Here is a 14,343-nt window from a genome sequence, read left to right as displayed (position 1 = left end):
AAACAAAGACCATATGATTCTCTCAATTGATGCAGAGAAAGCTTTTGATAATACTCAGCATCCCTTCATGATCAGAACACTTAAGAAAATTGGTGTAGGGTGGCACCTGTGGCTCAAGGAGTAGGGTGCCAGTCCCATATGCCAGAGGTAACAGGTTCAAACCTAGCCCTGGCCAAAAACCAAAAAAAAAAAAGAAAACTGGTACAGAAGGGACATTTCTTAAACTGATAGAGGCCATCTACAGCAAACTCACAGCCAATATGGTATTGAATGGAGTTAAATTGAAATCATTTCCACTTAGATCAGGAACCAGACAAGGCTGCCCTGACTCTACTGATCTTTAACATTGTAATGGAAGTTTTATCCATCGCAATTAGGGAAGAAAAGGCGATCAAGGATATCCATATAGGGTCAGAAGAGATCAAACTTTCACTCTTTGCAGATGATATGATTGTATATCTAAAAAACACCAGGGGTTCTACTACAAAACTCTTAGAAGTGATCAAGGAATACAGCAGCGTCTCAGGTTACAAAATCAACATTCATAAATCGGTAGCCTTTATATATACCAACAATAGTCAAGCTGAAAAAATACTTAAGGACTCTATTCCATTCACAGTAGTGCCAAAGAAGATGAAATATTTGGGGGTTTATCTAACAAAGGATGTGAAAGTTCTCTATAAAGAGAACTATGAAACTCCAAGAAAAGAAATAGCTGAAAATGTTAACAAATGGAAAAACATACCATGCTCATGGCTGGGAAGAATCAACATTGTTAAAATGTCCATACTACCCAAAGCAATATACAATTTTAATGCAATCCCTATTAAAGCTCCACTGTCATACTTTAAAGATATTGAAAAAATAATACTTCGTTTTATATAGAATCAGAAAAAAACCTTGAATAGCCAAGACATTACTCAGAAATAAAAACAAAGCAGGAGGGGGTGGTGCCTGTGGCTCAGTGAGTAGGGCGCCAGCCCCAGATGCCGAGGGTGGTGGGTTCAAACCCAGCCCCGGCCAAACTGCAACAAAAAAATAGCCGGGTGTTGTGGCAGGTGCCTGTAGTCCCAGCTGCTTGGGAGGCTGAGGCAAAAGAATTGCGTAAGCCCAAGAGTTAGAGGTTGTTGTGAGCCGTGTGAAGTCATGGCACTCTACCTGAGGGCGGTACAGTGAGACTCAGTACAAAAAAAAAAAAAGCAGGAGGAATCACGCTACCAGACCTCAGACTATACTATAAATCTATAGTGATCAAGCATGGCACTGGCACAAAAACAGAGAGATAGATGTATGGAACAGAATAGAGAACCAAGAGATGAACCCAGCTACTTACTGTTATTTGATCTTTGACAAGCCAATTAAAAAACATTCAGTGGGGAAAAGATTCCCTATTTAACAAATGGTGCTGGGTGAACTGGCTGGCAACCTGTGGAAGACTGAAACTGGACCCACACCTTTCACCATTAACTAAGATAGACTCTCACTGGATTAAAGATTTAAACTTAAGACATGAAACTATAAAAATACTAGAAGAGAGTGCAGGGAAAACTCAGGAAGAAATCGGTCTGGGCGAATATTTTATGAGGAGGACCACCTGGGCAATTGAAGCGGTTTCAAAAATAAACTACTGGGACCTGATCAAACTAAAAAGCTTCTGCACAGCCAAGAACACAGTAAGTAAAGCAAGCAAACAGCCCTCAGAATGGGAGAAAATATTTGCAGGTTATACCTCCGACAAAGGTTTAATAACCAGAATCCACAGAGAACTCAAACATATTAGCAAGAAAAGAACAAGTGATCCCATCTCAGGCTGGGCAAGGGACTTGAAGAGAAACTTCTCTGAAGAAGACAGGTGCACGACCTACAGACATATGAAAAAATGCTCATCATTCTTAATCATCAGAGAAATGCAAATCAAAACTACTTTGAGATATCATCTAACTCCAGTAAGATTAGCCCACATCACAAAATCCCAAGACCAGAGATGTTGGCGTGGATGTGGAGAAAAGGGAACACTTCTGCACTGCTGGTGGGAATGCAAATTAATACGTTCCTTTTAGAAAGATGTTTGGAGAACACTTAGAGATCTAAAATAGACCTGCCATTCAATCTTATAATTCCTCTACTAAGTATATACCCAGAAGACCAAAAATCACATTATAACAAAGATATTTGTACCAGAATGTTTATTGCAGCCCAATTCATAATTGCTAAGTCATGGAAGAACCCCAAGTACCCATTGACCCACGAATGGATTAATAAACTGTGGTATATGTACACCATGGAATATTATGCAGCCTTAAAGAAAGTGGAGACTTTACCTCTTACATGTTTACATGGATGGAGCTGCAACATATTCTTCTTAGTAAAGTATCTCAAGAATGGAAGAAAAAGTATCCAAAGTACTCAGCCCTACTATGAAACTAATTTATGGCTTTCATATGAAAGCTATAACCCAGTTATAACCTAAGAATATGGGGAAGGGGGAGGAGGAGGAGAGGGGAGAGGATGGGCGGAGGGAGGATGATTGGTGGGATTACACCTACGGTGCATCTTACAAGGGTACATGTGAAACTTACTAAATGTAGAATATAAATGTCTTAACACAATAACTAAGAAAATGCCAGGAAGGCTATGTTAACCAGTGTGATGAAAATATGTCAAATAGGTATATAAAACCAGTGTATGGTGCCCCATGATTGCATTAATGTACACAGCTATGATTTTAAAAAGAATTGATGAGGGCGGCGCCTGTGGCTCAGTCAGTAGGGCGCTGGCCCCATATACCTAGGGTGGCGGGTTTGAACCCGGCCCCGGCCAAACTGCAACCAAAAAATAGCCAGGCGTTGTGGCGGGTGCCTGTAGTCCCAGCTACTCGGGAGGCTGAGGCAAGAGGCTTAAGCCCAGGAGTTGGAGGTTGCTGTGAGCTGTGTGAGGCCACGGCACTCTACCGAGGGCCATAAAGTGAGACTCTGTCTCTACAAAAAAAAAAAAAAATTGATGAGAGATTATCAACTTATCAAGTTAATGACAGCTGAATTCAGAGCAGGAATACGAGTAGGGAAGGAAACAAGCTCTAAACCCCAGGAAAACCAAAAGATGGAAGCTTCTAGAACCTTCTGAAAGCAGAGGTATTGGTGGCCTGAAAACAGGAAAACTGGTTGAAATTTTTTAAGAAAAAAAATTAGACTCCTAGACACTACTTCCCCATCTATGAAGTCAGATGGCTACCCCACCCCAGAGAATACAGGTGTTACTTCCTGGATGGTTGAATCAGAGAGACCTGGAGTTCAGGACATAGACCTGGTGGAGATGAAGATAACATGGTAGAAAATAAAAGACTGCGGGCGGCACCTGTGGCTCAGTCGGTAGGGCGCCGGCCCCACATACTGAGGGTGGCGGGTTCAGGCCCAGCCCCGGCCAAACTGCAACCAAAAAAAAAAAATAGCTGGGCGTTGTGGCGGGCGCCTGTAGTCCCAGCTACTTGGGAGGCTGAGGCAAGAGAATCGCTTAAGCCCAGGAGTTGGAGGTTGCTGTGAGCTGTGTGAGGCCACGGCATTCTACCGAGGGCAATAAAGTGAGAGACTCTGTCTCTACAAAAAAAAAAAAAAAGAAAAGAAAAGACTGCTAACTAAATGGTGACTCTCCCAGTCCTTTCCCCATTCGGTCCTAAGAGCATTGGCAGCCAGATAATAAGACATCCACCCCAACAACCAGAAATAAAGCTGAGACAACTAAACCACCTAAAAGTAAAAAGACCTACAAACTCTAAAATGGGGAGGGTCCAAGGCATCACTTTTTGGTGTGGCCTTCTAGGAGACAAGCCCCACTCACAACCCAGGGTCCCCAGGCAAGTTTTTAGAGCCTCATTCTGAATCATAAACAGACAGCCTGGGATCCTTAGACGCTGAGGGGAAGGTGGAGACAGTGGCATACTGGCGTTGCTGCTTCTGCTATTGGCCACATTTGCAGGAATTTTGCAAGCTGCTGGACACCATATAGGTAGCTTGAAATCAGCTGTGGTAGAAGTATTTATGCCAAGGAAATGGGCAAACAAAACAGTCAAGGCTTTTCTTGTTACCTAGAAAACTGCACAACAATGGCCAGAGCCTGAAAAACTCAAAGTAAATCAAAGTATGAAAAAAAGCAACTTGGAGAAAATGAAGAAACTGAAGAAAATTAAAATTTATATTCTCAAAGAAGCTATTGGATCCATGAACACAAATAGGACAATATAAAAAACAACAGCCAAAGAGCAAAAAGAGACAGATCAGTGTTTTCTCCACCTCCACAATATTAATATTTTGGCCTGCAGAATTCTTTGTCACTGGGTGGGTGATGGGCTATCCTGTGCAATGCAGGATGTTCAGCAGCATCTCTGGTCTCTCTACCTGCTAGATGCCAATAGCAATCCTCACCCAATGACAAAGAATTCTGCACAGCTATTTTTTTTTTTTTTTTTTTTTTTGAGACAGGTGTTGCTCTTGCTCAGGCTGGTCTTAAACTCCTGAACTCAGACAATCCACCCACTTTGGCCTCCCGGAGTGCTAGGATTACAGGCATGAGCCACCATGCCTACCCCCTCCTTGATTTTGTTCTCCCATCTCTGTCTTTCAGAAGTGAGTCAACCACCACAGGACAGTTAGTCATGAGGTGTGCAGTTGGTAGGCACACAGGTGAACTCATCACCATTACAAAGTTCATCTCAGTGCAGCTGCCAGACAGGTGTTGCCTGCCCTCGAAGTTCCTCCACTCAGTCCCCGAGACGAAAGGGAACTGGCAAAGCAGAGCCTATGCCTATGGCTGGCACTTTGCACAACATTTAGTTGTTGAAGGACTGTGATTCAAAGGGGTAAGGGGCATGGCCCAGTTGGTAATGGGATCAGAATCCAAAGACTCCCCAGAGTCCCTTCCTATACCTGACTACACCCACCCTTCATCGGAAGGCTGAGCCTGCCCCTTTGCTGAGCCTCCCCTCCTCACTGGACATGGTCACTCCCAAGCTCAAACCTCCACCATGACTCCCACTGGGCAAAGGATACAATTCCTGCCCCTTGACCCGGCAGGTATGTCCCTACAGGTGTTGGGTCTCACTTTCCACACAAACAATTCTCTTCCCCTCTGTGCTCCAGAGGCAGGAATGCCCCTGTTCTTGGTTCACACCCTACATTTTCCTTCCTGTAGGAATCTGCATAAACCATGCCGTCTGCCAAGAATGCCTCCCCTTGCCTTTGCATATGGGCAAATTCTCTCCCTCCTTTCAGGCCCAGGTCAGATGTGGAGCCATGTCCAGTTGGTTGGTGACCACTCCTCAGGGACCCTGGGGTTCCTGATACCTAAGCAAGGAGTGAGTGCGAGGCCCAAATGAAAAAAAAAAAGGAATGGAGTTGTCAATGGGCCAGGCCTGGGTGGACTTGACAATGCCCCCTGAGTCCCTGCCCAGGCACCCCGTTCCCCTGTGGGGGCAGCCTTCGACCAAGGGATGGATCTGACTCCAGCCCTGTTCACTACATGGTCACTATATAACTGTAGTCAGGGGATGTTTTCACTCTGTTTGTACCTCTATAAACCAGGGACAATTTTCATTCTAGAAACTACAACTTTCTCTTTCCCAAGCCCTTCTACCACTCTCGTTCTTTTCCTGTTTTCAAAAAGAGCTGGAGGAATGGTCAAAATGGATGCAGAGGAAAACTGAGTGGCTCTGGACCCTCACCCATGAGACATGCAGACCCCTGGGAGGCCTTCCGGGTCCTGCCTGACTCAGGAAGTGCTGGCTCCTCAACTTCAGCTGGGAACTGTCCACAGCACCAAGGCTTTCTAGAATTCGGAGCCACTGGACCTGAGGACACTGGGCCTGCCCAGGACCTCCAAGAGGGCCAGGGAGGAGGCACAGCCCCCTGCTTAGGGGGGCCCACTGACACTGCGTGGCTCTCAGCTCAGCCATGGCCACCTCCAGCTTGCCATACACTTTCACTTCCATTTTCTTATCCACCTCTCATACTTGTTCCCAGGTAGGAATTAACATTCCCGTCCTATCATTTTGAGGAAAGCAGGCTCTGAGAAGCTCAGAGAGAGACACCCAGGAACAAGAGGCAGAGGGTGTCCCTGGGAAAGCCTTGGCCTGGGCCCCAGTTCTTCTATGAGCCCTGACTACACCCACAGAGCAGACAAGAGCCCAGCCAGGTGTCTGGTGCAAGGCCAGGGGACTCAAGGGCCCAGGCTTCCTGCGGTGGCCCCCAGTGCCCCTCCCAGGCTGCTTCATCCTGCACACAGATATGAAGGCAAATGGTCCTGGGCTTGGGTTCCAGCATTTCATGTATTTGCAGTGCAACTCCAGGCAGGCCCTTTCCCCTCCCTGGGCCTCAGTTTCCCGCTAAGAAGTGGCACAAGTCCACCTGCCTGTCATAGCTCCTTGGGTCAGTGGGATCTCAGCACTCACTGAGCCCTGCCTTATGACTGCTGCTCCACCCAGCAAGGCCCACCTTAGTGGTGAGGCCTGGCCCTGGCTCTCAGCTGGGTCTCCACCTTGTCCCCAGGGCAAGGAGATGTGCCAGAGCTGAGAACGGGCCACAGCAAGGGGGCCTGGGTTGGTCTCTGCTTGACACTTCCTAGTATCAGCTGAGGTGGCAGTGGCCACAGGCCCAACTCTGCCTCAGGGGTTCTTTAGGTTCTTTCTGACACTGTTCTCACCCCCATTCTGTAGATGAGGAAACAGGCCCAGAAAAATTAACTAGCTCTCCAAAGTCAGGGTGGATCTGGAACTTAGAGCAGCGAGTAGGCGCCCGGGTCGGCTACTCAGCACCGTCACCCCCACATTACAGAAGACAGCAGGGCCACATAGTGGGCTGGACTCAAGCCCAGGTCTTTCCAACCCAGCTTGCGGTCACCCCTCTGCTCAGCACTCCCACCCAGCTTCAGGGGAGTGCCCCAAGCTCACCTTGGTCTCAAACCCCACCGTATTCCTCCCGCATAATACCCCTAGCCAGGAGACCGCCATGCCCTGCCAAGGTAGCCTGGGAGTCCCTACCTGTGCCCCAGAGGAGACTGCAGAGGTGGCAGATGGGCGCTGTCTGGGGCCTGTAGCAGCGCACTGGCAGACTTTGGTCTGAGCAATCATTAACCCTGCCAGAGACCACACCTCCTGGGATGGAGCTGGCTCCTCAAGAGGCACTGACCACAGTTGGTGATTGGGGGGTGGAAGGGATCAAGACTATAGGCTCATACCCTCCCAGGGCTGGAGGCCCAAGTTGCAGGAGAAGAGGCCTGATAGAATCTGAGCCCAGAGGTCCTGGGAACAAGACTGGGCTCTACAGCTGGCCAGAGGCAGGAAGGGTAACCATTGGAGGGCTATGCTGGAACCCTCTGTCCACTCTCCACTACAAGTGTCTTTAGTGACAGGGGACTCAGAGGCAAGGTGACATGGGTCAGATCAGGAGAGGAAACTGTTAAAAGAGTGTGAATCAAACATGTAGATTCCAGAATGAGCCCTGTGAGGTGCCCACAGTCATGCACTTTAGAACCTATGGTCATGTATCCCCTGCACTCAGCACAATGAGCATCTACCCACCCCCAGGGGCTTCATCTACCCCTAGGCTGGCTTTAAACTCTGTGTCCTGTCTGGAGGCCAAGCTGTCCCTGGGCTGATGCAGAGAAGGAGGCCTGGGCACAATTTTCTTAAGGTGTATGCCCAGTGCCTTGTTGTGTACTGGGTGACCCCCATGGTTCTCATGGGCAGGTGACATGTCTAATCCCTGGCCTCAAGTGCTGCTTATTCTGGGTGGTGGCCTGGGGAAGCCACCGCCCCTCTCTGAGCTGAGCTGCCTGCATCTGGGCTTTGGGTACTGTTATTCCCATACCTGCAGGGAGCCTATAAAAGTGGAGCCTCTCAGTAAGCTCCAGGCCCACCAACAGACCATAAGATAAAAATCCTGGGACTTGCCAGGAGCAGTGGCTCACACCTGTAATCCCAGGACTATGGGAGGCTGAGGAGGGAGAATTGCTTGAGCTCAGGAGTTCGAGACTCTCCCGAGTGAGAGTGAGACCCCGACTCATGAAAAAAACGGAAAAACCCAGCCCGGCACCACGGCAAGCGCCTACAATCCCAGCGGCTTCTGGAGGCTGAGGTAGTGGGATGCCCACAGCCAGAGTCTGAGGTTGCAGTGAGCTACCACACCACTGCACTCTGCTCAGGGGCATAGGGTGGGATTCTGTCTCAAAAAAAAAAAAAAAAATCCTGGGACTCCTGTCCTCAGCCTCCCTAGAGGAGTTGGAATAACATTTATTGAGTACCCAAAGAGGACTGTACCTCATGTTCTCACTGAAGCCTGACATCACCTGGACAGGCAGGGGCTTGTATCATCACACCCACTCTACAGAGGAGAAACTGAGGCTCAGAGAGAGGGAGTGGCTGTGTCCAAGTGCCCCAGTGAGCAAATGGCTGAGCCAGGAGCCAACTATGACCAAAGGGTCCTGTGATATGGGAAGGGCAGGGGAGCTGCTCATTCCTCACCATCTTCCTCCACACTCCTTTCCCTGACTCCCCTGTCCCCTGGCAGTGGCACCTGATGTTCCAATTGCCCAATGGCCCTGACCCCTTCCACTGGTAACAAACCCCTAGTTTTCCTTCCAGGTAACTTCACTCCCCCACTCCATGGTGGGCATGTGTTGAGGCCTGGCCAGTCAAATGACAGCAAACCCCCCCCTCCCCAAGTGATTGCATCAGGTTGGGGCACGTGACCAATGCTGGGCCAATAAAAACCAAGGGGACCCAAACAAAGGACTTTTGTTGGAGTAGTTGAGAGAGTACCTCCTTCCTCCCTGCTGGGATGTCTGAGCCTTCTGACAGCTACCTTACTACCACAAGAATAAAGTCTGACTGGGCGGCGCCTGTAGCTCAGTGAGTAGGGCGCCGACCCCATATACCGAGGGTGGTGGGTTCAAACCCAGCCCCGGCCAAACTGCAACAAAAAAATAGCTGGGCGTTGTGGCAGGCGCCTATAGTCCCAGCTGCTCGGGAGGCTGAGGCAAGAGAATCGCGTAAGCCCAACAGTTAGAGGTTGCTGTGAGCTGTGTGACGCCACGGCACTCTGCCCGAGGGTGGTACAGTGAGACTCTGTCTCTACAAAAAAAAAAAAGAATAAAGTCTGACTGAGAAATAACCTAAGACTGAGTAAAGCAGAGCTAAGAAATGGAGCCTTGGACAGCGCCTGTGGCTCAGTCGGTAAGGCGCTGGCCCCATATACCGAGGGTGGCGGGTTCAAACCCGGGCCCTGCTGAACTGCAACCAAAAAAATAGCTGGGCGTTATGGCGGGCGCCTGTAGTCCCAGCTACTAGGAAGGCTGAGGCAAGAGAATCACTTAAGCCCAGGAGTTGGAAGTTGCTGTGAGCTGCATGACGCCACAGCACTCTACCGAGGGCCATAAAGTGAGAGACTCTGTCTCTACAAAAAAAAAAAGAAACAGAGCCTTGTGACTTTATGTGAGTCCTTGGACACAGGCATGCCTGAAGACACATAGCACCGGATGCTTCATAACTGAACCAATACATTCCCTTTTCTGCTAGACCTGGTTTCAGCAATGACTACAATCTCCCTTATGGCAGGAAGTCCCCTGTCACTATAGCACCCCACCCATATGCTAAGGAAGAGGCACAGACAGAGTTGAGTTGAGAGACCAGAGTTTGAACCTGTTTGGCCAGCTCCAATTGTTAAGCCCCTTGGATTCCCTATTCCTCCCTATAACTCAAAGAAAATAATATTACCTACTTCCTGGGATTTGTGTGAGAATAAAATCAGATGATAGAGAATGACTCCTGGCATGGGGCCTGTGTGTAGCACGGAGCCTACCACTACTGCTCCTCTGGAGTCCCACAGCACTGAATCCACAACTTTATTATGGAACATGCCCACTGTCTTGCCACCACTGGGTGACCTTCCTCTCCTGAGCAGGAACATGTCTTACACACTCAACATAAGGACGTTTCCATCAACAGTGGACTGCTTATATGACAGTGGTCCCCCAAGATTATAATATTTGATATTCTTCTGTTTCCACCCAGGGTTCTTTCTTTTGTTGCCAGTAGCACAGTGAACATTCCTAAAACTCACTGACTTTCTGTAAGGTGAGTGGCCAAGCACCAACCCCACAAAGTGACACAGTACAAGAAGGCTAAGGAAGTCTCTGTGCACCCGGGGAAGGTGACACTGTGGCAGGAGGCAAAGTGTCTATGATGGGCACACCAAGTCAATTTTCAGGAAAAGGCTAACACTACAAAGAACATGATCCTGAGGCCTATGCGTATGTTGAGTCCAACTGCAGATCTAGAAGAATGCTAGGGCTCGGCGCCCATAGCTCAGTGGTTAGGGCATAGGCCACATACACTGAGGCAGGTAGGTTCAGACATGGCCCAAGCCTGCTAAACAACAATGACAACTGCAACAACAACAAATAGCTGGGCATTGTGGCGGGCACCTATACTTCTAGCAACTTAGGAGGCTGAGGCAGAAGAATCACGTAAGTCCAAGAGTTAGAGGTTGCTGTGAGCTGTGAAGCCACACACTCTACTGAGGGTGACATAATGAGACTCTGTAAAAAAAAAAAAAAAATTGGCTTGGCGCCTGTGGCTCAAGTGGCTAAGGCGCCAGCCACATACACCTGAGCTGGCCGGTTCGAATCCAGCCTGGGACTGCCAAACAACAATTGGCTGCAACCAAAAAAATAGCTGGGTGTTGTGGCAGGCGCCTGTGGTCCCAGCTACTTGGGAGGCGGAGGCAGGAGAATTGCTTGAGCCCAGGAGTTGGAGGTTGCTGTGAGCTGTGATGTCATGGTACTCTACCCAGGGTGACAGCTTGAGGCTCTGTCTCAAAAAAATAAAAATAAATTAAAAAAAAAAATAAAAGAATGCTAGCTGTTAAGAGATGCAAGCATTTTGAACTTGGAGAAAATAAGAGACAAGGGCCAAGTGATCCAATTCAAAGCGTCATCTTTTGTTTTACTATGAAGAAAATAAACTCTTGAGGTTATGTTCACTTCATTTGGTTACATTTGGTCTTTTGAGAAGGAATAAGAAGAGCCATCAATAAAATTCTCCCTTTCCTCCAAAGGAAAATTACATTTTGTGAAAAAAAAAAAAACCCACTGTATTTTTACTGTACCTTTTCCATGTTATGTTTCAAAACAAATATTTAAGCACTGTGTTCTAGTTCCCTTTAGCATTGAGTACAGTAACATGCTGTACAAGTTCGTAGCCTAGGAATGTAGGAGGCCATCCCATCTACGTTTGTCTGAGTATACTCTATGATGGTTGCACAATGACGAAATCACCAGATGGCCCATTTCTCAGAACGTATCCCCATCGTTAAATGACAGGCATTTTTTTTTTTAAGATAGAATTTCATTCTGTTTCCCTGGGTAGAGTGCTATGGCATCATAACTCACAGCAACCTTGAACTCTTTAGACTTAAGCGATCCTATTACCTCAGTGAGCCACCTCACCCTGGCCTAAGTGACAGACATTTTAACAGGGTAAGTTGTTTCCCAATCCACCAAATTTAAAACAGATTAATAGGCTGGGCATGGTGGCTCATGCCTGTAATCCTAGCACTCTGGGAGGCCAAGGCAACTCAGGAGTTGGAGACCAGCCTGAGCGAGAGTGAGACCCCATCTCTACTAAAAAAGAAAAAAAAAAATAGAACTAGCAGGGTGTGCTGGTGCATGCCTGTCTCAAAAAAAATAAAGGCTCAGCACTTATAGCTCAAATGGCTAGAGTGCTAGTCACATACACCAGAGCTGGCAGGTTTGAATCCAGCCCGGGCCTACCGAACGACAATGACAACAACAACCAAAAAATAGCCCAGCGGTGCGGCAGGCGCCTGTGGTCCCAGCTACTAGAGGCTGAGGCAAGAGAATCACTTAAGCCCAAGAGTTTGAGGTTGCCGTGAACTGTGACGCCACAGCACTCTACTGAGGGCAATAGCTTGAGACTCTATCTTCAAAATGAATAAATAAATAAATAAATAAATATAGTAATCATAAAGTTTGTTCCAATAAATAAATCACCATGAAGTTCTGGGTATTTGCAGAGGTGGGCCATGAAACAAGTTAGGAGCTTTCCAAGAGGAAAGGCAAAAAGGGAAATGGGCTCTATTAAGTATAACATCTATCCAGGGTCTGGAAGTTACAATGCAATTCTGAGCTTTGGGACTCATGAAGCATTTCCTCTTTTCCTTTTAAAACAATTTTTTTTTAATTTTATTTAATGTTGTTGTTGCAGTTTTGGCCGGGACTGGGTTCGCATGCCACCCTCAGTATATGGGACCAGTGCCCTACTCCCTGAGCCATAGGCACTGCCTGCATTTCCTCTTTTTAAGAGAAAAGGATGTTATAGAAGGTTGGATAGCACCTGATATAACTATTACAATGTCATGGTTAACAGACCAGGCTCAAGGGTCAGATTGCAAGATTCAGTTTTGGGGGGGTAAGTTACATAACCTCTCCAAGCATCAGTTTCATCATCTGTAAGTTGTTAGTAATGCATGACCTTGCCTTTGGAGGTGGTGATGAAGATGTAATGAAGGCATACATTTAATATCTTAAGCACAGCACCTAACAGAGTAAGATCTCAATGAATGTTAGTTTTTGTTATGGTGTAGTAGTGGTGGTTGTGTTACTATTACTAATATTATCTCATTTAATGTTCCCAATATGTCCCTCTATTATAGATGGGAAAATAGATGCCTGAGCTGGTTAGATCACCACCCAAGACTAGGCTGGCACTAGGTAGCAGAACCTGGCTATTAGTACTTTACCTATGCAACCATTCTTGCCACTGACGTTCCTGGCATGCCTACCAGATTTCTCTCTGAAGGAAGCAGGCAGTAATCATTGCTGGTGAAGGAAGAGAGGCCCAAGACTCCAGGCTCTAGCTCTGCCTCAGACCAAGTGACCACGGCACTCTAGCCTGGTCTCTCTTCCCTGCCCCAGAAAGGGTAGATTGAGACCCAAGATCCTGCCCTCCCTCCATGTTCTTATGGTTGGAGCCAACAGCTCCAAGTCACTGCTCCAGGTGTCAGAAGGTGTGTCCTGGCCTACCCAGGCCTTTGGACAGCACCTGGATGAGCCAGCTGTGGCCAAATTGTCTGATGGCCATCTCAAGGGTCACCTAATCCACAAGGCAGCTTAAAGTTCACTGTGCTCTGGGCTGTGATGATCCAAGTCTGAGTAACAGGTGCACGTGCAGGTCCAGGGATGGCTCCATAGAGCAGTAGACAGCCAGGCAGAAAGTGGAGCTGGGTGGCATCTGTGGCTCAGTGGATAGGGTGCCAGCCCAATATACTGAGGGTGGAGGTTTTAAACCCGGCACTGGCCAAACTGCAACAAAAAAATAGCCAGGCGCTGTGGCAGGCACCTGTAGTCCCAGCTACTCGGGAGACTAAGCCCAGGAGTTGGAGGTTGCTGTGAGCTGTAAGCCACAGTACTCTACTGAGGGTGATAAAGTGAGACTCTGTCTCTGAAAAAAAAAAAAGAAAGAAAAGAAAGTGGAGCTAAGAGCTCAAGAAATGGACTAAGACAAGATGGGTCCTAATTCCTTCCCCCACCACTTACCAGGTGGGGACTTTGGGCAAGGCACTTCTTCTCCCTGAGCCTCAATGTCCTCATCTGTAAAAGGGGCACAATGCAGACTCCAATTCACAGGTTATAAGGATTAATGATGTAACACAGGCTCAGCACCTGTAGCTCCAGAGGCTAGGGTGCCAGCCACATACACCAGAGCTGGTGGGTTCGAATCCAGCCCAGGGCCCACCAAACAATGACAACTACAACCAAAAAATAGCCAGGTGTTGTGGTGGGTGCCTGTAGTTCCAGCTACATAGGAGGCTGAGGCAAGAGAATCGCTTAAGCCCAAAAGTTTGAGGTTGCTGTGAGTTGTGACGCCACAGCACCCTACCCAGGGCGACAGCTTGAGACTCTTGTCTCAAAAAAAAAAAGAAAAGAAAAGAAAAATTATGTAACACATAACAGGGCAAGTAATAATGTGCACACCAGGTAACAATTTAGATATGCATCATTCCTTCATAGCCAATCTCGAATGTGTGTTTTTAGAGACAGAGTCTTGCTCTGTTGCTCAAGCTGGAGTGTAGTGGTGCCACCTTAGCTCAGAGCAGCCTTGAATTTGTAGGCTCAAGCAATCCTCCTGCCTTGGCCTCCCAAAGCACTAGAATTGTAGGTGTGAGCCACTGTGCCTGTGTCTGCCCAAGTGTATGCGTTTAGAGAAATGTGATCAGAAGGACTTCTCATTGCCTGTCTTTGCTATGTGCACCCACTATGTGCTAAAAATTTGACCAA

The 14,343-nt window shown here is 47.7% G+C and overlaps 1 protein-coding gene across 2 annotated transcripts in view; it reads right to left on the bottom strand.

Moving 5' to 3' along the window:
- The window catches only part of CDHR2 (cadherin related family member 2), a 44,092-nt gene extending 37,018 nt beyond the window's left edge, over positions 1-7,074 (bottom strand). The window contains exon 1 of one of the 2 annotated variants that reach the window (XM_053567080.1): positions 7,028-7,074. The gene's annotated coding sequence lies outside the window, so the exon portion shown is untranslated. Of the gene's footprint in view, positions 1-6,937; positions 6,960-7,027 lie in introns of those variants that run through there. The other variant, XM_053567081.1, reaches the window with a different exon arrangement.
- Positions 7,075-14,343: the final 7,269 nt, after the last annotated feature.

The sequence above is a fragment of the Nycticebus coucang genome, chromosome 17 (genome assembly GCF_027406575.1).
Source record: "Nycticebus coucang isolate mNycCou1 chromosome 17, mNycCou1.pri, whole genome shotgun sequence".
Lineage (NCBI taxonomy): Eukaryota > Metazoa > Chordata > Mammalia > Primates > Lorisidae > Nycticebus > Nycticebus coucang.
Note: the sequence above shows the minus strand (reverse complement) of the source record. Positions and strands in the feature narration are given on the sequence as shown.